Genomic DNA, 23600 nt, shown 5'->3' with positions numbered 1-23600 from the left:
AGATAGGTGATTGAACAAATAAGTGATCTCCACTACCCCAGACTATAAAGTCAGCAGGATTAACCGTATCATCATCTTGATTAGCACCCAGCTCAACCACCTTGGCTGGGTCTTCAACACTTGTAACACCCAGCAGCACACTTCTGGCTGGGTCTTCATTCACAGCACTCCTTGCCGTGTCTTCAGTACCAGCTGACTGATTAGTATCAGCTGGTACATCCACCTCAGTATCTTCATCAGCTGCCTCAAATAAGGGTCCTTTCCTTAGGGGCCGATTGTCCCTAGGAGCTGATTTCACTCTTTGTTTATCTATGGCCATGGGTTCAGCTGATAGTTCTTGTGTTGATACTGGCTCAAGTGGAGGCAGGTAAGGAACGATAGCAAGATGCTCCCCCTGAATATCATCATCATCAAGATTGATTGTTTCTGCTAGCTTATGTTGTGTAGCTGGCTGTGCAGAAGATGTTGGGCGAGAAGATGAGCTGGTTTCTAACATATCATCTAACCACTTCATAAAAATGTTAGCTCTAACTCCTCCCCCTGACTCAGTAGATGCAAGATAATCTTTCATTTCTTCAGGAGTCACCCGTTTGATCCTGTCTGCTCGCTCAGCATACAGCTTTGCCTTCTTTTTGTCATATTTGACCATGAATTTAGCATTTCTTTTTCGTGCATCCTTTTTGAATTTATCAATGCCAATCAGGTCATCATCAATATCCCTCTTTTTTGGGGTCAGCTATCTCCTATGCTCAATTCTGTGGCGTTTAAGAGCAACATAGGCATCCCATTTGATATTGAAGTCATCATTTAATTCTTGCTGTCTCTTCTGATGTCTCTCCAGTTTTCTTTTCATTCTTCTTTCAATAGTTTGAGAGACAACAAAAGCTTCAGCAACAGCCAATGCAGAAACATCACTGGGCTTACTTCCAGAACCAATATCATCCACTGATGTGGCAGACACACTGGGTTGAGATTCACCAGCTGCCTGTACACCAGCTTCAGTATGAGCGTTACTGGGCTTAGTGCCAGAGTCTTGACCAGTAGTACCATCACCATCTCTCCTTGGTTGTTTTGGAGCCTTTTCATGCTCATGCTCCCCCTCTGATTTTTTTCTCTTTTTGAGTTTTTTTAGATTTCTTCTCCCCCTTTTTGTCATCAGCAGGGGCAGAGAGGTGAACAGGGGAGACCTGTGCATCAAGGTCACTATCTGAATCTGGAATAGAGAATGCAAAATTGTTTCAGTCAGCAACTTCAGGAGTAAGATGGTGATGTGTGCGAGGTGTACTAGGAAATAGTATTATTTTTACAACGAAATACTATTAAATACGATACAATTTTACACAAGATATTTATTTATTTATAGAATGGATATACCTAAACCTTGCTACAACACTTATAGGCAGTGTACCTAATCGTTCAGTAGTGTAGTTTTTAGTAAGTCCGGTTCGTTCCACATGGATACACTTAAACAAGCTTAACGCTATATTAGTTTTAAATTTATAAAAATACAAATATATATATAAGTGATATTATTATTATAAAAGGGGTTTTTTATCGTTTAATGACCGGTTTGTCGATTTTTAAAACTTTAGTCGCAGTTAAAACCTAATGTAAAATATTAAATATTAAAAATAAATATAACTTAATTTAAAGCGTAAAGTAAATAACGATAATGAAATTGCGATAAATTGATGTCAAAGCTAAGGTATACGAAATAGTTTATATTTTACTAGGAAAAACTATTAAATACGATACAATTTTACACAAGATATTTATTTATTTATAGAATGGATATACTTAAACCTTGCTACAACACTTATAGGCAGTGTACCTAATCGTACAGTAGTGTAGTTTTTAGTAAGTCCGGTTCGTTCCACAGGGAATCTTTTTTAAACAAAGCTCAACGCTATATTAGTTTACTTTTATAAAAATACAAATATATATATAAGTAATATTATTATTATAAAGGGGGGTTTTTACCATTTAATGACCGGTTTGTCGATTTTAAAACTTTAGTCGCAGTTAAAACCAAATGTAAAATATTAAAAATAAATACAAGACTTAAATTAAAGCGTAAAGTAAATAACGATAATGAAATTGCGAATAATAAAAGTGCGATAAAATAAACTTGCGATAATTAAAAAGGACGATAATTAAAAGTGCAATTAAATAACAATAAATAAAAGTGCGATAATTAGAAGTGCAATTAAATATAAAATAAAGGAAATTAAATATGAAATAAAAGAATTATGCTTATTTAAACTTCCGTAATCATGATGTTTGACGTGTTGATTTTAGTTTTATGCCCATGGGTTAATTGTCCTTTGTCCTGGATTATTTAATATGTCCGTCTGGTTTTTGTCCATAACAGTCCATCAGTCATAAATATAAAGTGCGAGTGTCCTCGTCAAATTATCCTTATACCCGAAGTTAAATATTCCAACTAATTGGGGATTCGAATTGTAACAAGGTTTTAATACTTTGTTTAATGAATACACCAGGTTATTAACTGCGTGTAAACCAAGGTTTTACTACTTTGTTAACAATTACACCAATTACCCTTGAATGTAATTTCACCCCTGTTTTAATTATTCTAGTGGCTATTAATCCATTCCCGTGTCCGGTTAAATGAACGATTATTCATACATATAAATACCCCGCCCATCGTGTCCGATTGAGTGTATATGGTAATTTATAGGGATGCCCAATTGTAAATCTTTATATTAACATTAACAAACTATCATTTAGTTAAACAAATATAAAGCCCATTAATAGCCCATAGTCTAATTTCCACAAGTGTCGTTCTTTTGTCCAAACCCCAATTATGGTACAAAGCCCAATTACCCAATTTTAGTAATTAGCCCAACATCATGATTACTTCGTTTTAAATAAGCATAATAATAACTTAGCTACGAGACATTAATGTAAAAAGGTTGAACATAACTTACAATGATTAAAAATAGCGTAGCGTTACACGGACAGAATTTCGACTTACACCCTTACAACATTCGCTAACATACCCTTATTATTAGAATTATAATTAAAATTAAAATATAAATTATAAATATAAATATAAATTTTACGTATGAGGAGAAGAAGAAAAAGATGGATTTTTACGATCAGAATTCGGTTGGCTTTATAGGCAGAATTTCATTTTGGGGCTCCGCGACTCGCGGCATTTTTGCCTTCAAACTCCGCGAGTCGCGGAGAATGAAATTACAGCTCAGTCCCTTGGAGTCTTTCTCTGCCGACGGTTTTTATTTATAAATATAATATATATATAATTAATATAATTAATTATATATTATATTATATTTATATACATAGTTAACTTGTAATTTTTAGTCCGTTGCGTCGAGCGTTAAGAGTTGACTCTGGTCCCGGTTCCGGATTTTCGAACGTCCTTGCGTACAATTTTATATTTTGTACTTTGCGTTTTGAATCTTGTACTCTTGTAATTTCGAGACGTTTCTTATCAATAATTGGAACCTCTTTGATTGTCTTTTGTTCTTTTGAGCTTTTTGGTCGTTTGCGTCTTCAATTCGTCGAATCTGTCTTTTGTCTTCACCTTTTATTATTTAAACGAATATCACTTGCAAATAGAACAATTGCAAGTAAAAGCTTGTCTTTCTTGAGGAATAATGCTATGAAATATATGTTCGTTTTTAGCATTATCAAATATTCCCACACTTGAGCGTTGCTTGTCCTCAAGCAATATCTTCTTGAAATACTAGAATCACTTCTTTATTCTTCACACTTTGTACATCAGTGATTTCTATACGACGGTATAAACAATGGTAGTAACGATATGGTTTACAGTCCCACATGACTATAAAAATTTAGATCCATTAAGGAAATTGGATCTTTATGAAAACATTTGATCTTTTGAAAATTAAATCTAGTTTTTACCCTAGATAAGTTTTCCGGGATAACCCTTTACCGGTGTTTGCAAAATATTTTTGTGGGTTTGGTGGGTTTCAGATTTGAAAATTTTAGCTCAAAACTTATGGTTTTGTGTCACCCACTTGCTAACCTTGTATTTGGAAAGCAACACGTCCAGTTTACTTGTTCCGTATATTACCTTTCGGTAAACTACCGTCCGGTTCTAAAGGAAAGCGTTGAACAAGCAACTGTTAAGGCAATGTCCCCTGACATGCTTTTAATTATGGTCTATCACGTGTCGGACGCAATTACTATCCTTGGTAGGAGCAATAGTAAAGCTCACCCTTATAATTTTTCGGTATGGCACAAGGTCCTGTCTTTGACCATGCTATGCAACCACCGTTCTTACGGTTGACACCCGATTTAGTTCAGGTGACCTAATGAATTCCAGGTGAATTCCTAGGATTTTACGTTCAATGGTAATGAACGCATTGAAAATAGGGTTTTCAGAAAACAAATCGGTTTATAATTTTGATCAAAATATTTTCTCGTTCAAGCTCGAGTTTAGATATCATTGAATTCCATGAGTTTGTAATTCTCAATCTTTAAGGTCAATCTCTAGGATTGAATAATATCAGTCTTAAAAGCTGATTTTTAATCTTTAAGGAGATTATCCTTTCTAGGGATCTGATTCATTAGTCTTATCCAGCTAATTTGCATGGTGCCCCCCCATTTCACAAGATAAATCCTTCTCATGGTTAGGATAAATCTGACCACATGGCGACCCTGTTTGATGCTGAGGTCTGTGGATTTCCTGCTGATTTTAGAGATGACTTTTCTAGATTTTTCGTCAACCTACAGCTGGTCTGAACGACAACTTCATGACCTAAATCAAGAAGCGCGTTTCTTTTTCGGAAGACTTTACTTCCTTTTAATGATGGAATTGATTCATCGTGTAGATCCATCTCTTCTTTTCTTTCATCGGGTAAAACAGTTTAGTTTAGTCCAAAGCAAAAGTATTTTCAGTTATTTGTTACAGATATATGTGACATATGTTTAAGATAACTTGATAAATTTTCCCACACTTGGCTTTTATTTTCCTTTTTATCGTCCTCTATTCCATTTTAAATGAATTTTAACATTTTAGTTTGTTTCTCAATTTATGTCCTTTCCGAGGTAACAATAATTTCGGTGTTAAAACCTAGTTTTATCGTTCATAAATATGTATAAACATGATTTTTAGTTCATTTAATTGAAAATTTTGAAAAATTTTACTAGAATTGGGTAGTCAGTATATAAGACTAGGGCTGTTCTTTTTTTATCAGAGAGCACTAGATTCTAATACAACTACTGCTTTACTAGTATTTTTAATGGTAACCAAGTGTTTAAGATAAAAATTTTAAAATCCGAAAGAATTTAACCCCTTCCCACACTTAAGATCTTGCAATGCCCTCATTTGCAAGAAATCAGTAACAATTTAAATTATTGAGGGTGATTTGTGTGAAAATGATTAAATTTTACCAAAGTTTCCAAATATATTGGCGTTTGTTTGCTGAATGATAAATGGTGCACATCATTTGTTCATTCCGTCTTGTTGTTATTTCACATATATTTTGCATCTTGTCGTCAAAATTAGTTGCTTTTGCTGAACTTAATGCCAGTCTTTGAAAATGCGTTGTTTTACCCTGTTGTGTACATAAGATAAACTGCAAACATATATACATATTTTTGAAGTTTGGTATATTACCCCACATTCAAAAATTATTAAAATCTAAGAATAAAAGTTAGATAATTATAAAAATGATTACAATATTAACAAAAGTATTAAACATATCAATCATTACAAATTACAAAATAAAAAAAATAATAAGTAAACTAAGGATGATATTGGTACCAATAGGGGTTCCAGGCATAACCATAGGTGTTATAGAATGCTTCGGCAGGGTCATACGTAGGATACGGTGGCTGCATCTCTATAGACCAGGGAGGGAAGATGGGTTTCGGTGTAGGAATATAGTTTCTACCTATATGTTGGCAATGAGCTATGATTTGGTTCTGATGAACTTGCCAATCTTCAAATGCTCTCTGTCTAGCATTTTCGTATTCCTGAGAAGCTATAAACCTTTGCATTTCTTGCATCTCATTCCCCCCTCCTACATTACCTTGCTGTTGGTTTCTCTCCACCTGTGGATGTCTACCATGGTATCGTACTGCGGCGTTATTTCGCCTCTTCAAAACTTTCGCACCATGGTATACATTTAAACCTATAGTATCGCGGGTTTCTGGTTCTTCTACTAATAATCCCCCCCGACTTATATCCACACCGAGATATTCACCAATCAAAGTAATAAAAATACCACCTCCTATTATGCTATGCGGTCGCATCCCCCGAACCATAGCTGATAAATAATAACCCACACAATACGGTATACTTACAGCGCTTTGTGGGTCTCGAATACACATATGGTAAAACAAATCCTGTTCATTTACTTTTTCCTTGTTCTTACCCCTTTGTGTAATCGAATTGGCTAAAAACCTATGAATCACTCTTAATTCGGCTCTATCTATATCCAAATAAGAGTAATTTCCCCCTTTGAAACGGTGATGGCTTGTCATTTGACTCCACACACCGTGTGTATCAAAATTTTCATCTATCTTTCTACCGTTTAGTATCAACCCTCTACAATCGGCAGATGCTAACTCCTCAGGCGTATATATACGTAAAGCCTGAGCCATGTCTAGTAAAGACATGTGGCGCATCGAACCGCCTAACAAAAATCTAATAAAAGAACGATCGGTTAAACTAGCTACCCGATCATTCAACTCTATACTACATAACAATTCTTCACACCATACTTTATATACAGGTCTACGCATGGTGAATAAACGTACCCAGTCATTAAAAGTAGAATTACCATACCTCTGTACAAGTAATTCCCTAATTGGCCCGGCCAATTCTACATCTTCTAAGGGTCCCCATTCTATGACCCTCGGTACCTCAACAACCTTAGAATGAAGAGTATGCAAACCCCTTTGATATTTTGGATAATCTATCCAAAGTCTGTCAAATCTCAGGTTCGGGTGCAACTCTTCCAAGTGCATATCAGAAAAGGTCATGACTGGATGAGGTATATCCTGCTTATAGTAGTTATCCACCTCCTGTTGTTCCAAATTCTCAGCAGGAGCATTGCGGGCTTGGGATGAAGATTCACCCCTTTCAGTCTGCAAAACACATCAAACACAAATTTTGTGCATCCAAATATGCATTAGTGTCAGCAAAATCATCAATCAAAATAATTACAATGACATTATCAATTTATATCAAACATTAAGCTCATTTTCATATTTTCATCAAATCTACACTTTTTCAAATAAGCATATACGAAAATGTTCGCCTAGTTCATAATCATTCAACTCAAATAACATGTCAAAATAATCATTACTAGCAATTAAACAAGTCTCAAATGGCATTATCTTTCAAAAATCAAGTTCATGAATTTTAGACTTGAAAAAGTCCACTTTAATTCTCAAAATCATGTTTAGGCTCAAAGTTTGGATCATTTAACTACCTAGACATGTTACACTACTCAATTTAGCAACAATTCATGACAAAAATCGGCCATAACCTGTTTATATCAAAAAGCCCCAAATTGCTCAAGAACACAAACCCTAGATTATTCAAAATTTGAAGTTTAATGCTTCTAATCATGTTAAACAGCATCAATCTAGGTTATACAAGCATAATACATAAACAATTTAAGCCTAATTACACTAAAAAGCATCAAAATCAAATTGGGAAAAAAATTGCTCAAGAACATCAAATTTCGAATTAAATGGTGTTTAGGTGTAGAAATTTACCGTTTTTCTTGAGTAATTCTTAGATAGCATCCTTCTCAACATGATTTTAGCAAAAGATTTGGTGATTAACGGTTAAAAATTGTGATTTTGGGGTGTATTTTTCGGGTTTTTCGGGGTTTTTTCGCTGTGTTCTTCGCAGTGTGTTTTTGTGGGGAGTGAACTGATCTGTTTTTTACGTTTTATTTTTTTTCTGGGTTTTGGTCCCTCCGCGACTCGCGGTGAAATACCCTTCAAACTCTGCGAGTCGCGGAGTTTGATATTTTTTTTTTTATATAATCATTAACTTATAAAACAATTAAGTACTTAATTTTAAAATTTCGTTTCCTTTGTTATTTAGGACGAGGTCGTTTCGGATCGATGTCCTAGTCCGTCCCTCGACAAAATTTTAAAATTTGTCTTTTTGTAGCGATTGTTTTAAAAGTTAAGATTTTTGGTTTTTTAATGTTTTTGGTATACTTTAATTCAATAAGATTAAAAATAATGATAATAAAAGTTCTCGTCCCTTCCTCGGGTAAAGCAATTTCGGTTCAAAGACCTAGTCTTCAACTTACGAAGAATTTTAAAAATCATATTCTTAACTTAATGAGATAAAGTAAATTTTTGTTTTTAAATTCACATAACTTAAATATAAAATTCAAAATTAATATTAAAAATTCACACCAAACTTAAAATTTAAAATGCATAAAATTAAAAATTTATATTTTAAAAATTAAAAATTTACACCAATCTTAATTTAAAAATTCATATTATAAATTCACACCAAACTTATATTAATTTTTCAAATATTTACAATTTTAAATATATTGTTTTTACAAAGTTTACAATATTAATTTAAGATTTAAATATTAATTTTAAAAACATGGTAAAAATAAAATTAAAAATCTTTTTGGCTTTTTATCCCACTTTAATCAATCAAATATTATCAAAAATATGCGCCCCTCTTTTCGGTAAAGTAATTTCGGTTCCAAGACCTAATTTAACTCATGACGAATTTTTGAAATATTTTGGGTTGATTGTTTAAAGATATTTATACCTTAAGAATAAACGTTAAATTTCGCAGTGATGTAATAAATTTTTGAATGATATCAATAATTTCGGTCGCCAAACCTAATTTTATTTAATACCAATTTAATACTTTTTAGCGAACAAATTAGCGTTTATTATCAAAAGGTTAAAAATAAAAATAAAAATAAAAACTGTACAGACATACATGTGAAATAGATTTCTTAGTTATATGATCTATCCCATTCATAAGATAGTCGGTTTAATTGGTTTTCCATGGCTACATAGGCGTAACCTCGAGCATTCAGTGTCTTTTCTTCTAAACATATGAACGGTCCGTCTCTGCATAAAGTAACAAATTCGGTATTTGAATAGGTTTGATTATTTGAACATTTACCTCCATGTGACCATTTTCCGCATTTGTGACATCGTTCTAGGTGTCGTGCTCTTCTTTTCGCTGCGAATTTTGATTTTCCTTTACCAAATTGTAACTTATTATCTTCGCATCTAGATTCTTTTCTAACTCCGTCCATTCTTTCTCTGATTACTGATACTAATTCACTCGGTAGTATGTCATTATTTCTTTTAGTGATCAAAGCGTGTAGCATTAGACCATGGTTTAGTTAACAGGCAGTCTTCATTTCGTAAAAACCTAAAAAAAATAAAAATTCAGAATGGGGGGAGAAGACTAGTTCTTTAGGGTCTGCTAGGGAAAGACCATTCGGGTTCCATTTTCGAGAACTACACGAAAACAGACAATCTAACTCTAACAGAAATACATATTATCCTTTAAAGACTTGATTCTCCCCACACTTAGTTAGCTGTGGTGTCGAAATTGTGATTAACTTCGTTGTCGACTTCCATCGGACCATGTATGTAATGTTTAACTCTGTGACCATTAACTTTAAATTCAATCCCATTTGAATTTATCAATTCTATCGTTCAGTATGGGAAAACTCTTTTGACTATGAATGGTCCAGACCATCTTGATTTCAATTTTCCAGGAAATAGCTTGAATCGTGAATTGAAAAGAAGAACTCTGTCTCCTTCTTTAAATTCTTTTGAACTTCTGATTCTTTTATCATGCCATTTCGTCGTTCTTTCTTTATAGATTAATGAATTTTCGTATGCTTCATGTCTTAATTCTTCTAATTCGTTTAGTTGACTTAATCGTAGACGTCCGGCTTCATGTAAATCAAGATTACATGTCTTCAAAGCCCAAAATGCTTTGTGTTCAATTTCTACTGGAAGATGACATGCTTTTCCATAAACAAGTCTAAAAGGTGTGGTTCCAATTAGAGTTTTGTAGGCTGTTCTAAAAGCCCAAAGTGCATCCTCCAATTTAATGGACCATTCCTTCGGATTTGATCCTACGGTTTTCTCTAGAATACGTTTTAAAGCTCGGTTGGTATTTTCAACTTGTCCACTTGTTTGTGGATGATATGCGATGGAGATTTTATGAGTTACTCCATATCTTTTAAGAACTTTCTCAAGTTGATTATTACAGAAATGAGTACCCCGATCACTTATTAAAGCTTTCGGTGTTCCAAACCTTGCAAAAAGACGTTTTAAAAAGTTGACTACAACTCGTGCATCGTTAGTTGGGAGAGCTTGTGCTTCCGCCCATTTAGATACATAATCAATGGCTACGAGTATATATAGATTATTATGAGATTTTGGAAATGGACCCATAAAGTCAATACCCCAAATGTCAAATACTTCACATACTTGGATGATATTTTGTGGCATTTCATCACGTTGACTTATTTTTCCGGCCCTTTGACAAGCATCACAGGATTTGCAAAGAAGGTGTGCGTCTTTGTAAATTGTAGGCCAATAGAATCCAGCATCATAAACTTTTCTTGCTGTTAGTTGAGGCCCATAATGCCCTCCTGTTGGTCCTGTGTGACAATGGTTTAATATTTTACTAGCTTCATCTCCAAATACACATCGGCGTATTATTTCATCGGGACAACTTTTAAACAGATGTGGATCTTCCCAGAAATAGTGTTTTATATCACTGAAGAATTTCTTTCATTTTTGGTACGATAATCCCTTTTCAAGGAATCCACATACTAAATAATTTGCATAGTCTGCAAACCATGGGATTTCTTTATAATCTATCTTCAATAGATATTCATCAGGAAAGTTGTTTTGTATGGCTGATTCATTTAGAACTTCTAATTCGGGATTTTCAAGACGAGAAAGATGATCAGCGGCGAGATTTTCTGCTCCTCTTTTATCTCGGATTTCAATATCAAACTCTTGTAAGAGTAAGATCCAACGGATTAATCTTGGTTTAGCATCTTGTTTTGAAAATAGGTATCTAAGAGCAGAATGGTCGGTATAGACCACCGTTTTTGCTAGAACGAGATGTGATCGAAATTTGTCAAAAGCAAAGACAATAGCAAGGAGTTCTTTTTCAGTAGTTGTATAGTTCGTTTGTGCTCCTTGTAACGTCTTACTAGCATAATATATAGGTTGAAATCGTTTTTCAATCCTTTGTCCTAAAACGGCTCACATTGCAAAATCACTTGCATCGCACATTAGTTCAAATGGTAGATTCCAATTTGGCGTTATCATGATCGGCGCATTAGTGAGTTTCTCTTTAAGAATATTAAAAGATTTGATACACTCATCTGAAAAGATGAATGGCGCATCCTTTTCTAGGAGTTTATTCATAGGAGTGGCAATCTTAGAAAAATCTTTTATGAAACGTCGGTAAAAACCGGCATGCCCTAGAAAACTCCTAACTCCTCTAACATTGGTGGGATGTGGAAGTTTAGCAATTACATCTACTTTAGCTCTATCCACTTCAATTCCTTCTTTTGAAATTTTATGTCCAAGAACGATGCCTTCGTTAACCATGAAATGGCATTTCTCCCAATTAAGTACTAGATTGGATTGTTCGCATCTAAGAAGCATTCGTTCAAGATTAGCTAGACATGATTTAAATGTATCACCGAAGACTGAAAAGTCATCCATGAAAACTTCCATGCATTCTTCTATCATGTCGTGAAAAATCGCCATCATACACCTTTGAAAGGTTGCAGGGGCGTTGCAAAGTCCAAAGGGCACGTGAATGTGGTTTTCTCTTGGTCCTCGGGTGCTATTGGAATTTGAAAATATCCGGAAAATCCATCTAGAAAACAATAGTAACTATTTCCGGCTAATCTTTCCAACATTTGATCTATGAAAGGTAAGGGAAAGTGATCTTTTCTGGTGGCGTCATTTAATTTTCTATAATCAATACATACACGCCATCCTGTTACAGTCCTAGTAGGAATAAGCTCATTTTTATCATTTGTAATGACAGTCATGCCACCCTTCTTAGGCACGCATTGAACTGGGCTTACCCATGGACTATCAGAGATTGGATAAATTAAACCTGCATCTAGCAGTTTAATAATCTCTTTCTTAACTACATCTTGCATATTAGGATTTAGTCTTCGTTGGCGTTGCACATACGTTTTATGACCTTCTTCCATAAGGATTTTATGTGTGCAATACGAAGGACTTATTCCTTTAATATCATGAATCTTCCATGCAATGGCTGGTTTATGAGCTTTCAACACAGAAATGAGTTGTGATTTCTCATTTTCAGTAAGAGAAGACGATATTATTACAGGTAATTCAGATTCACCATGTAAATAAGCGTATTCCAAATGGTTTGGAAGTGGCTTTAACTCTAATTTCGGAGGTTCTTCTATCGATGATTTGTATCGATATCTGTCTTCTTCTTTTAGCATTTGAATTTCTTCTGTTGTTGGTTCATATCCATTAGCTATAAGTGTAGCTAACATTTCAGCTTCATCAATTGGTTCATTACCTTCTTCTAAAGAACATTCTCCTGTTCCTTGTAATTCTGGAAATTCTTCTAATAATTCTGCATGTGCATCTATAGTTTGAATATAATAACATGTATCATCTGCAGATTGTGGTTGTTGCATTGCTCTATCAACTGAAAAGGTAACACTCTCATCCTCTATACTTAGGGTCAGTTTCTTACTGAACACGTCTATCATTGCTTTAGCCGTGTTTAAGAATGGTCTTCCTAATATGAGAGGAACTTGAGAATCTTCTTCCATGTCCAGAACAACAAAATCTACTGGAAATACTAAAGTACCAACTTTAACTAGCATGTTCTCCATTATCCCTCTAGGATATTTTATTGATCTATCGGCTAGTTGTATGCTTATTCTGGTTGGTTTCAATTCTCCAAGGTCTAGTTTAGCGTATAGTGAATACGGCATTAGATTTATACTAGCACCTAAGTCTGCCAATGCTTCTATTGAACTAAGACTACCCAGAAAACATGGAATTGTGAAACTTCCTGGATCAGATAGTTTTTCTGGTATTTTATTCAACAGCACTGCTGAACAATTAGCATTCATAGTAACAGCCGAGAGTTCTTCCATTTTCTTTCTATTTGAGATTAGATCTTTCAAGAATTTAGCATATCTAGGCATTCCTGAAATCACATCAATGAAAGGAAGATTTACATTTATCTGTTTAAACATATCCAAGAATTTGGATTGCTCGGCTTCAAGTTTCTCTTTCTTCATTTTACTCGGGTAAGGAAGTGGTGGTTGATATGGTTTAACATAAGGTTTATCCTTAACTGTGTTATCTTCATTAACCTTTTCAACTACCGGTTCTTTTTCCTTATCTTGATCAGGTTGTGGTTCTTGTGGAGTAGGAATAGCTTTATCAGAAGTTACAGGTATTTCAGGTGGTTTAAGTGTTGTACCACTTCTTGTGGTAATGGCTTTAGCTGTTTCATTTCGGGGGTTAGCATTTGTATCACTAGGTAGACTTTCCGGTTTTCTTTCACCTATTAACCTTGCTAGGTTACTTACTTCTTGTTCTAGATTTTGAATAGAAGCTTGTTGATTTCTAAATGCTTGAGCATTTTGTTCATTGGTTTGTTTCTGAGATGTGAAAAACTGCGTTTGAGTTTCAACTAGCTTTGTCATCATATCTTCTAAATTCGGCTTTTTATCATCGGTTTGTTGTGGTGGTTTGTTTTGAAAATTCGGTCTTTGCTGATTGTAAGTATTATTGGATACTTGTTGATTGCTAGGACCGTGTTGGTTGTTGTATGGAATATTTTGGTTATAATTTTGGTTTTGATTGTAAATCGGTCTTGGCGGTTGATAATTATTTTGATAATTATTTCCAGGCCTTTGGTTTATGTATGAAATATTCTCTCTTTGTTCCATTGTTAATTCAATACTGAGACAATCTTTTGTCAAATGTGGTCCTCCACACTGCTCACAACTAATTCGTATTGAGTGAATATCCTTAGTCATCTTTTCCATTCGTCTCTCCACAGCATCTATCTTTGCGGAAATGGAATCTAAGTCATGGCTAGAATCGGCTCTAGCTGCTTTAGATGATCTAATGATATCTTTTTCTTGGTGCCATTCATGTGAGTGGGAAGCAGTGTTATCAATAATTTTGTAAGCATCAGTTTCGGTTTTCTTCATAATAGAACCACCAGCTGCTATATCTATGTCTTTTCTTGTAGTGATGTCGCATCCTTGGTAGAATATTTGTACTATTTGACAGGTGTCTAAACCATGTTGCGGACATCCTCTTAACAACTTTCCATATCTAGTCCACGCCTCATATAGAGTTTCATTTGGCTTCTGTGTGAACGTAACAATTTCTGCTTGAAGTCTTACGGCTTTAGATGCAGGAAAGAATTGTTTAAGAAATTTGTCAACTAAAACATCTCATGTATCAATCGCCCCTTCAGGTAACGATTCCAACCAATCTTTGGCTTCTCCCTTTAAAGTCCAGGGAAATAACATGAGATATATCTGTTCATCCTCCACTTCTCGTATTTTAAATAGTGTGCAGATCCTATTAAAGGTACGTAGATGTTCATTTGGATCTTCCTTCGGCGCACCACTAAATTGGCATTGATTAGTCACCATGTGTAGAATTTGTCCTTTGATTTCATAATCTGGCGCATTAATGTCTGGATGAGTAATTGCGTGACCTTGGCCAGTGCGTTTAGCTCTCATTCGGTCTTCCATACTTAAAGGTTCCAGATTCTCCATAATTGAATTTGTTGAATCGGTATCACTAGATGATTCTGATTTAATGGTTCGTTCCTCAACAATCTCTGTTTGAATGATTGGTGGCTCCGGAGGAAAGTTTAGTGGTTCAGGATCTACGAACCGTTCCTGAATATTCTCCGGATTCTCAATTGTGAGGTCGGGTTCAAAAAATGGATTATCGGAAATTTGAACTGAAGTACTTGGTCGACTGGATGACGATTCTAAAGAAAAATCAACGACAGTAATATTTGCTAAATGTCTTGATCTAGTTACAGGTGGTGAACGTACAAAAGGTGGTGAACGTCTTGCTCGGTGCATTCACTGAATATCCTATTAGTTTTTAAAAGGAAAGAAAAATTATAATAAGTTATCCAACCAATAGACTTTTCTGATTTTGCCCACGTTTTGAATAGCCAAAAGATGCAGCAGAGGGGCAGGATTCGTTTGGTCTCAATATAATTGAGGACTGTTTGGCTCCAATAACCCGGTCCACGTACAAATCCAACTATTACTACGAACCAGAAAATTTTGATGTCTATCAATTTAACCACTTAAAATAAATTTTCGTAATTTTAAGAAATTTAGATAAGAAGTAGAATAAAAATCTATGTCCTAAAACTAGAATAGCGAGAAATAAGAAAGAAAAAGAGTTCGTCGAAAAAGGTCGAAAAAGAAAAATGGTTGAAAAATAAAAGGTGACGGAAAAATAAAAGAAACTTATAAAACTTAAAAATACTTGACTAACCTAACCTTATTACTACAACTAACTTAAAATTATAATCGCAAATTGAAATTACTAATTGGAATGATAATTGATACATAGTAAAAGGTGTCTAAAAATATTAAAGCTTACAGGAAAAACTAAATCCCAAATGGAAATAACTTAAAAAGAAACTAAAACTTAAAAAGGCGTCGCAAAATTCTAAAGTACCTAAATCTTAGTCTAAAGAAAAAGCACTTAAGGAATTCTACGGCAAAGCCTAAAAATCTAGGAGTAAAAATAACTATAGCAAAAACTAAGTTTAAAATTAAATATGAGCTAAAAATACAAAAATTATGCTAAAACGATTAAAAAGGGACAAAATATAAAAATATACAAAAAGTTGTAAAAAGTACAATTTTTATAAAAATATTATTTTTATATTATTTATTTTATTAAACTATTAATTTTACAATTTAATTAAACTAATTTAACTAAAATATAAATTAAATAAAACTTAAATTAAAAATAAACTTAATTATAATAATAATAATAATTAGGGTTAATAATAATAATAATTAATAATAATCCGTAATAAATGCAGGATTAGGGTTTTGTCGCCTGTCAGAAAGTCTCCGCGAGTCGCGGTATTTATTGCATCAAACCCCGCGAGTCGCGGGGTTCAGAATTTCAACTGACAGGTTTAATTTCAACGCGTTTTTCTTTATTTATTTATTTAATTTTTTTTTCTGTTTTTATATAAATAAAAGATATTTAAATAAAACTTATATTTTTTTATAAACTAAAATAAAAATAAAGAAACTTAATCAACTTAAATATTTAACAAAATCTTAAAAATACTTATATTTTTGTTTTTCTTTTTATATTTTCGAATATTTAAAACGTTTTTTTTTTTTTTACAAAAACGAATTTTAATAAAAGTAAACTAAAAATCTTTTTTTTTTTTTTTATATTAGCGTTGCGCTTCCGGCTTTTAAGAGAGTTCCCCGGCAGCGGCGCCAAAAATACTTGATGTCAAAGCTAAGGTATACGAAATAGTTTATATTTTACTAGGAAAAACTATTAAATACGATACAATTTTACACAAGATATTTATTTATTTATAGAATGGATATACTTAAACCTTGCTACAACACTTATAGGCAGTGTACCTAATCGTACAGTAGTGTAGTTTTTAGTAAGTCCGGTTCGTTCCACAGGGAATCTTTTTTAAACAAAGCTCAACGCTATATTAGTTTACTTTTATAAAAATACAAATATATATATAAGTAATATTATTATTATAAAGGGGGGTTTTTACCGTTTAATGACCGGTTTGTGGATTTTAAAACTTTAGTCGCAGTTAAAACCAAATGTAAAATATTTTAAATAAATACAAGACTTAAATTAAAGCGTAAAGTAAATAACGATAATGAAATTGCGAATAATAAAAGTGCGATAAAATAAACTTGCGATAATTAAAAAGGACGATAATTAAAAGTGCAATTAAATAACAATAAATAAAAGTGCGATAATTAGAAGTGCAATTAAATATAAAATAAAGGAAATTAAATATGAAATAAAAGAATTATGCTTATTTAAACTTCCGTAATCATGATGTTTGACGTGTTGATTTTAGTTTTATGCCCATGGGTTAATTGTCCTTTGTCCTGGATTATTTAATATGTCCGTCTGGTTTTTGTCCATAACAGTCCATCAGTCATAAATATAAAGTGCGAGTGTCCTCGTCAAATTATCCTTATACCCGAAGTTAAATATTCCAACTAATTGGGGATTCGAATTGTAACAAGGTTTTAATACTTTGTTTAATGAATACACCAGGTTATCAACTGCGTGTAAACCAAGGTTTTACTACTTTGTTAACAATTACACCAATTACCCTTGAATGTAATTTCACCCCTGTTTTAATTATTCTAGTGGCTATTAATCCATTCCCGTGTCCGGTTAAATGAACGATTATTCGTACATATAAATACCCCGCCCATCGTGTCCGATTGAGTGTATATGGTAATTTATAGGGACGCCCAATTGTAAATCTTTATATTAACATTAACAAACTATCATTTAGTTAAACAAATATAAAGCCCATTAATAGCCCATAGTCTAATTTCCACAAGTGTCGTTCTTTTGTCCAAACCCCAATTATGGTACAAAGCCCAATTACCCAATTTTAGTAATTAGCCCAACATCATGATTACTTCGTTTTAAATAAGTATAATAATAACTTAGCTACGAGACATTAATGTAAAAAGGTTGAACATAACTTACAATGATTAAAAATAGCGTAGCGTTACACGGACAGAATTTCGACTTACACCCTTACAACATTCGCTAACATACCCTTATTATTAGAATTATAATTAAAATTAAAATATAAATTATAAATATAAATATAAATTTTACGTATGAGGAGAAGAAGAAAAAGATGGATTTTTACGATCAGAATTCGGTTGGCTTTATAGGCAGAATTTCATTTTGGGGCTCCGCGACTCGCGGCATTTTTGCCTTCAAACTCCGCGAGTCGCGGAGAATGAAATTACAGCTCAGTCCCTTGGAGTCTTTCTCTGCCGACGGTTTTTATTTATAAATATAATATATATATAATTAATATAATTAATTATATATTATATTATATTTATATACATAGTTAACTTGTAATTTTTAGTCCGTTGCGTCGAGCGTTAAGAGTTGACTCTGGTCCCGGTTCCGGATTTTCGAACGTCCTTGCGTACAATTGTATATTTTGTACTTTGCGTTTTGAATCTTGTACTCTTGTAATTTCGAGACGTTTCTTATCAATAATTGGAACCTCTTTGATTGTCTTTTGTTCTTTTGAGCTTTTTGGCCGTTTGCGTCTTCAATTCGTCGAATCTGTCTTTTGTCTTCACCTTTTATTATTTAAACGAATATCACTTGTAAATAGAACAATTGCAACTAAAAGCTTGTCTTTCTTGAGGAATAATGCTATGAAATATATGTTCGTTTTTAGCATTATCATAAATAAAAGTGCGATAAAATAAAATTGCGATAATTAAAGAGTATGATAATTAAAAGTGCAATTACCCTTGAATGTAATCCACCCCTGTTTCAACAAGTCTACTAACTATTAATCCAGTTCCGTGTCCGGTAAAATAAATAATTATTGGTATTTATAGATATCCCGCCCACCGTGCCCAGTCAAGCGTATGTGGTTATATATAAATACGTCAAATTATAAGTCTATATATTAAATTAACGAGGTATCATTTAGTTAATATAAAGCCCATTAATAGCCCATAGTCTAATTTCCACAAGTTTCGTTCTTTTGTCCAAACCCCAATTATGGTACAAAGCCCAATTACCCAATTTTAAATATTTTAGCCCAACATCATGATTACTTCGGTATTAAATAAGCATAATAATAACTTAGCTATGAGGCATTAAATTAAAAATAACATTAATCATAACTTACAGTGATTAAAAATAGCGTAGCGTTACACGGACAGAATTTCGACTTATACCCTTACAACATTCGCTAACATATCCTTATTATTAGAAATTAAAATTAAAATTAAAATATAATATATATATATATATATATATATATATATATATATATATATATATATATATATATATATATATATATATATATATATATATATATTTACGTATGAATGAAGAGAAGAAAAAGATGTGTAAATTTCGTCCAAAACTCGCGAACTTTATAGGACCAGGCCTGGATTTCAGGGCCATGCGATCGCATGGCTTTTGTGCCTCCAGGCCATGCGATCGCATGGTGGTAGGTAATAGGTCACATATTTTTGTTTCTTTTCTTGTCGACGTTTTAATAAATAAATATAATATATAAATAATTATAAGAATTATTTAAATATTATATTATATTTATGTGCATAGTTGACTTGTAATTTTTAGTCCGTTGCGTTGAGCGTTGAGAGTTGACTTTGGTCCCGGTTCCGGATTTTCGAACGTCCTTGCGTACAATTTAATATCTTGTATTTTGCGTTTCGCGTCTTGTACTCTTGTAATTTTGAGACGTTTCTTATCAATAATTGGAACTACTTTAATTGTACTTTGTACTTTTGAGCTTTTTGGTCGTTTGCGTCTTCAATTCGTCGAATCTGTCTTTTGTCTTCACCTTTTATTATTTAAACGAATATCACTTGTAAATAGAACAATTGCAACTAAAAGCTTGTCTTTCTTGAGGGATAATGCTATGAAATATATGTTCGTTTTTAGCATTATCAAATATTCCCACACTTGAGCGTTGCTTGTCCTCAAGCAATATAGTCTTGAAATAAAAATACTAGAATCACTTCTTTATTCTTCACACTTTGTACATCAGTGATTTCTATACGGCGGTATAAAAAATGGTAGTAACGTTGTGGTTTACAGTCCCACATGACTATGAAAATTTAGATCCATTAAGGAAATTGAATCTTTATGAAAACATTTGATCTTTTGAAAATTAAATCTAGCTTTTACCCTAGATAAGTTTTCCGGAATAACCCTTCACCGGTGTTTGCAAATTGTTTTTGTGGGTTTGGTGGGTTTCAGATTTGAAAACTTTAGCTCAAAGCTTGCGGTTTTGTGTCACCCACTTGCTAACCTTGTATTGGGAAAGCAACACGTCCAGTATACTTGTTCTGTATATTACCTTTCGGTAAACTACCTTCCGGTTGTAAAGGAAAGCGTTGAACAAGCAACTGTTAAGGCAATGTCCCCTGGCATGCTTTTAATTATGGTCTATAACATGTCGGATGCAATTACTATCCTTGGTAGGAACAATAGTAAAGCTCACCCTATAATTTTTCGGTTTGACACAAGATCCTGTCTTCGACCATACTATGCAACCACCGTTCTTAAGGTTGACACCCGATTTGGTTCAGGTGACCTAATGAATTCCAGGTGAATTCCTAGGATTTTACGTTCAATGGTAATGAACGCATTAAAAATGGGTTTTCAGAAAACAAATCGGTTTGTAATTTTGATCAAAATATTTTCTCGTTCAAGCTCGAGTTTAGATATCATCGAATTCCATGAGTTTGTAATTCTCAATCTTTAAGGTCAATCTCAAGGATTGAGTAATATCAGTCTTAAAAGCTGATTTTTGATCTTTTAAGGAGATTATCCTTTCTGGGGGTCTGATTCATTAGTCTTATCCAGCTAATTTGCACGGCGTTCTCCCCATTTTATAAGACAGATCCTCTCATGGTTAGGATAAGTCTGACCACTTGGCGACCCTGTTTGATGCTGAGGTCCGTGGATTTCCTGCTGATTTTAGAGATGACTTTTCTAGATTTTTCGTCAACCTACAGCTGGTCTGGATGACAACTTCCTGACCTAAATCAAGAAGCGCGTTTCTTTTTCGGAAGACTTTACTTCCTTTTAATGATGGAATTGATTCATCGTGTAGATCCATCTTTCTTAAATATATTACAGTTTTCTGGGTAAAACATTTAATTTTGTCCAAAACAAAAGTATTTTCAGTTATTTGTACAAAAATATGTGTCTTATGTTTTAAATAACTTGGTAAATTTTTCTCACACTTGGCTTTTATTTTTCCTTTCTTTGACTTTTTATTGTCCTCTATTCCATTTTAAATGAATTCTAACATTTTAGGCTGTTTCTCAATTTATGTCCTTTCCGAGGTAACAATAATTTCGGTGTTAACACCTAGTTTTATTGTTCATAAGTATGTATAAACATGATTTTGAGTTCATTTAATTAAAAATTTTGAAAAATTTTACTAGAATTAGGTAGTCAGTATATAAGACTAGGGCTGTTCTTTATTATCAGAGAGCACTAGATTCTAATACAACTACTGCTTTACTAGTATTTTTAATGGTAACCAAGTGTTTAAATTAAAAATTTTTAAAATTCGAAAGAATTTAACCCCTTCCCACACTTAAGATCTTGCAATGCCCTCATTTGCAAGAAATCAGTAACAATTTAAATTATTGAGGGTGATTAGCGTAGAAAAATGATTAAATTTTACCAAAGTTTCCAAACATATTGGCGTTTGTTTGCTGAATGATAAATGGTGCATATCATTTGTTCATTCCGTCTTGTTGTTACATTACACTTGTTTTTCGTTTTATCGTCAAAATTAGTATCTTTTGCTGAACTTAATGCCAGTCTTTGAAAATACGTTGTTTACCCTGTTTTGTACAATTGACAATATACATACATACAAATATAAACAAGCATGGTAATTTGAAATGGGACTTAAAAAATCCCACTTTCAAATCAAATATGAAACATTAGTACAACATAATAAAAATATTAAACATTACAATAAAAGTATCAAAATATAATGTGTTTAAACATAAATAAATAGAAATAATAAAAATTAAAAATCATATAAATTACCAACAGGAACTATATCAATCATGGATAGGGGTTCCAGTTCATGTCATCGTCCGGGTTCCATGGTTGGTGATAGGTGTACTGGTATGCCTGGTTAGGGTTGTAGAGAGTGAATGGCGGTCTCATCTCGGGCTGGTGTTGAGGATAGTAAGCTGGTCGGGTTGGAACGTAGTGATCCTGAGGTGACAGCCGGCTCATAATCTGACGCTGATGATAGTCCCATCTATCATGCTGTCGTTGCCTGGAATGCTCGTAATCATTCCGGGCTTGCCACTGCTCCATCCGATGAAATCTCTCCGCGTTTGTCATGTCTACCTCATCCACACGCTGGTAGACATCAGTCATAGCCTCCCGAATGACATCCCTAATATCATCCGCTTCCTCCATCTCCTCGTCTGATCCTCTTTCTACCTGCGGATGACTACCTACATAGGGTATTGCCTGGTTGCGTCTACTCTTCAATACCTTAGCACCCGCATAAACCCTCAATCCTAAAAGCTCAACCTGTTCCCTACATTCCAAAAGTGGACCCCCTTGGTTCTTATCTACACCTAAATACTCTCAAATGAGAGTAACAAAAATACCTCCTCCTATAATCCCCCCTTCCTGTATTCCTTCAACCATCTTAGATAAATAAAAACCAACACAGTAGGGGATATTAACAAAGCCTCTTGGGTCTCGAATACACTTTAGGTAAAATAAATCATGTAAGGTCAATTTTTCCTTGTTGTGACCTCTCTGTGTAATCGAGTTAGCCAAAAATCTATGAATTATACGAAGCTCGGCTCTGTTAATATGTAAGTAGGTATGTGTTCCTCCCCGCCCAAAAACATTATAATCAGACATACGCCTCCAAACGGCGTTCGCGTCAAAATTCCTATCTACCCTTTCACCACGATAAATCAAATTCATACAATCGGGTAGTAGTAATTCAGCGGCGTATATATCTGTAATGCCCTGGCCATGTCCAGCATGGACATCCTGTACATCCTACCACCTAGTATAAATCGAAGAAAACTTCTATCATCTAATCTATCTACATCTACATTTAATGCTATAGTACTCATCAGCTCAACACACCATTCCTTATATACAGGTCTACGAATGGTGAATAAGCGTTCCCAATCAGTAAAAGAAGTACTGCCATACCTTTGAATCAGATGTTCCCTAACACGGTCAGCAAGTTGGACCCTTTCCAAAGGATCCCAATCAATTACCCTAGGCACCTCTACATCTTTCGTTATTAATTTGAATTTATTACTTTGATATGCCGGGTAATCTCTCCATCGTCTATCGAATCTCAGATTAGGATGCAATGTGTGTTCAGGAATCGTTGGGTATTCTACAGGCGGATGCATCGGAAATACTATGAATTCAGTAACAAACTGTAGCGGATCATAATAAGGTACATGTTGATCAGGCTGATGTTGTGGTTCCTGTTGTGGTACTTGTTCAGGTTCATATTGCATTTCTGGTTCTGGTTCTGGAGCAGGTTGTCTAGATGACGATGATGATGAACCTCCAGTATCGGCTCTCTACAAAATACATTAAACACAAAATTTGTGCATCCAAATATGCATTAGTGTTAGCAAAATAACAACTTAAAACAATCACAATAACATGTTAAATCAAAATTAAACTTATACACATTTTCACAATTTTTTACAATTCTACACTTTTTTAAATAAGCACATATGAAA

This window comes from Rutidosis leptorrhynchoides, chromosome 5, assembly GCF_046630445.1.
Source record: "Rutidosis leptorrhynchoides isolate AG116_Rl617_1_P2 chromosome 5, CSIRO_AGI_Rlap_v1, whole genome shotgun sequence".
Taxonomy (NCBI): domain Eukaryota; kingdom Viridiplantae; phylum Streptophyta; class Magnoliopsida; order Asterales; family Asteraceae; genus Rutidosis; species Rutidosis leptorrhynchoides.
The sequence above is the reverse complement of the archived record's forward strand: the minus strand, read 5'-3'. Positions refer to the sequence as shown.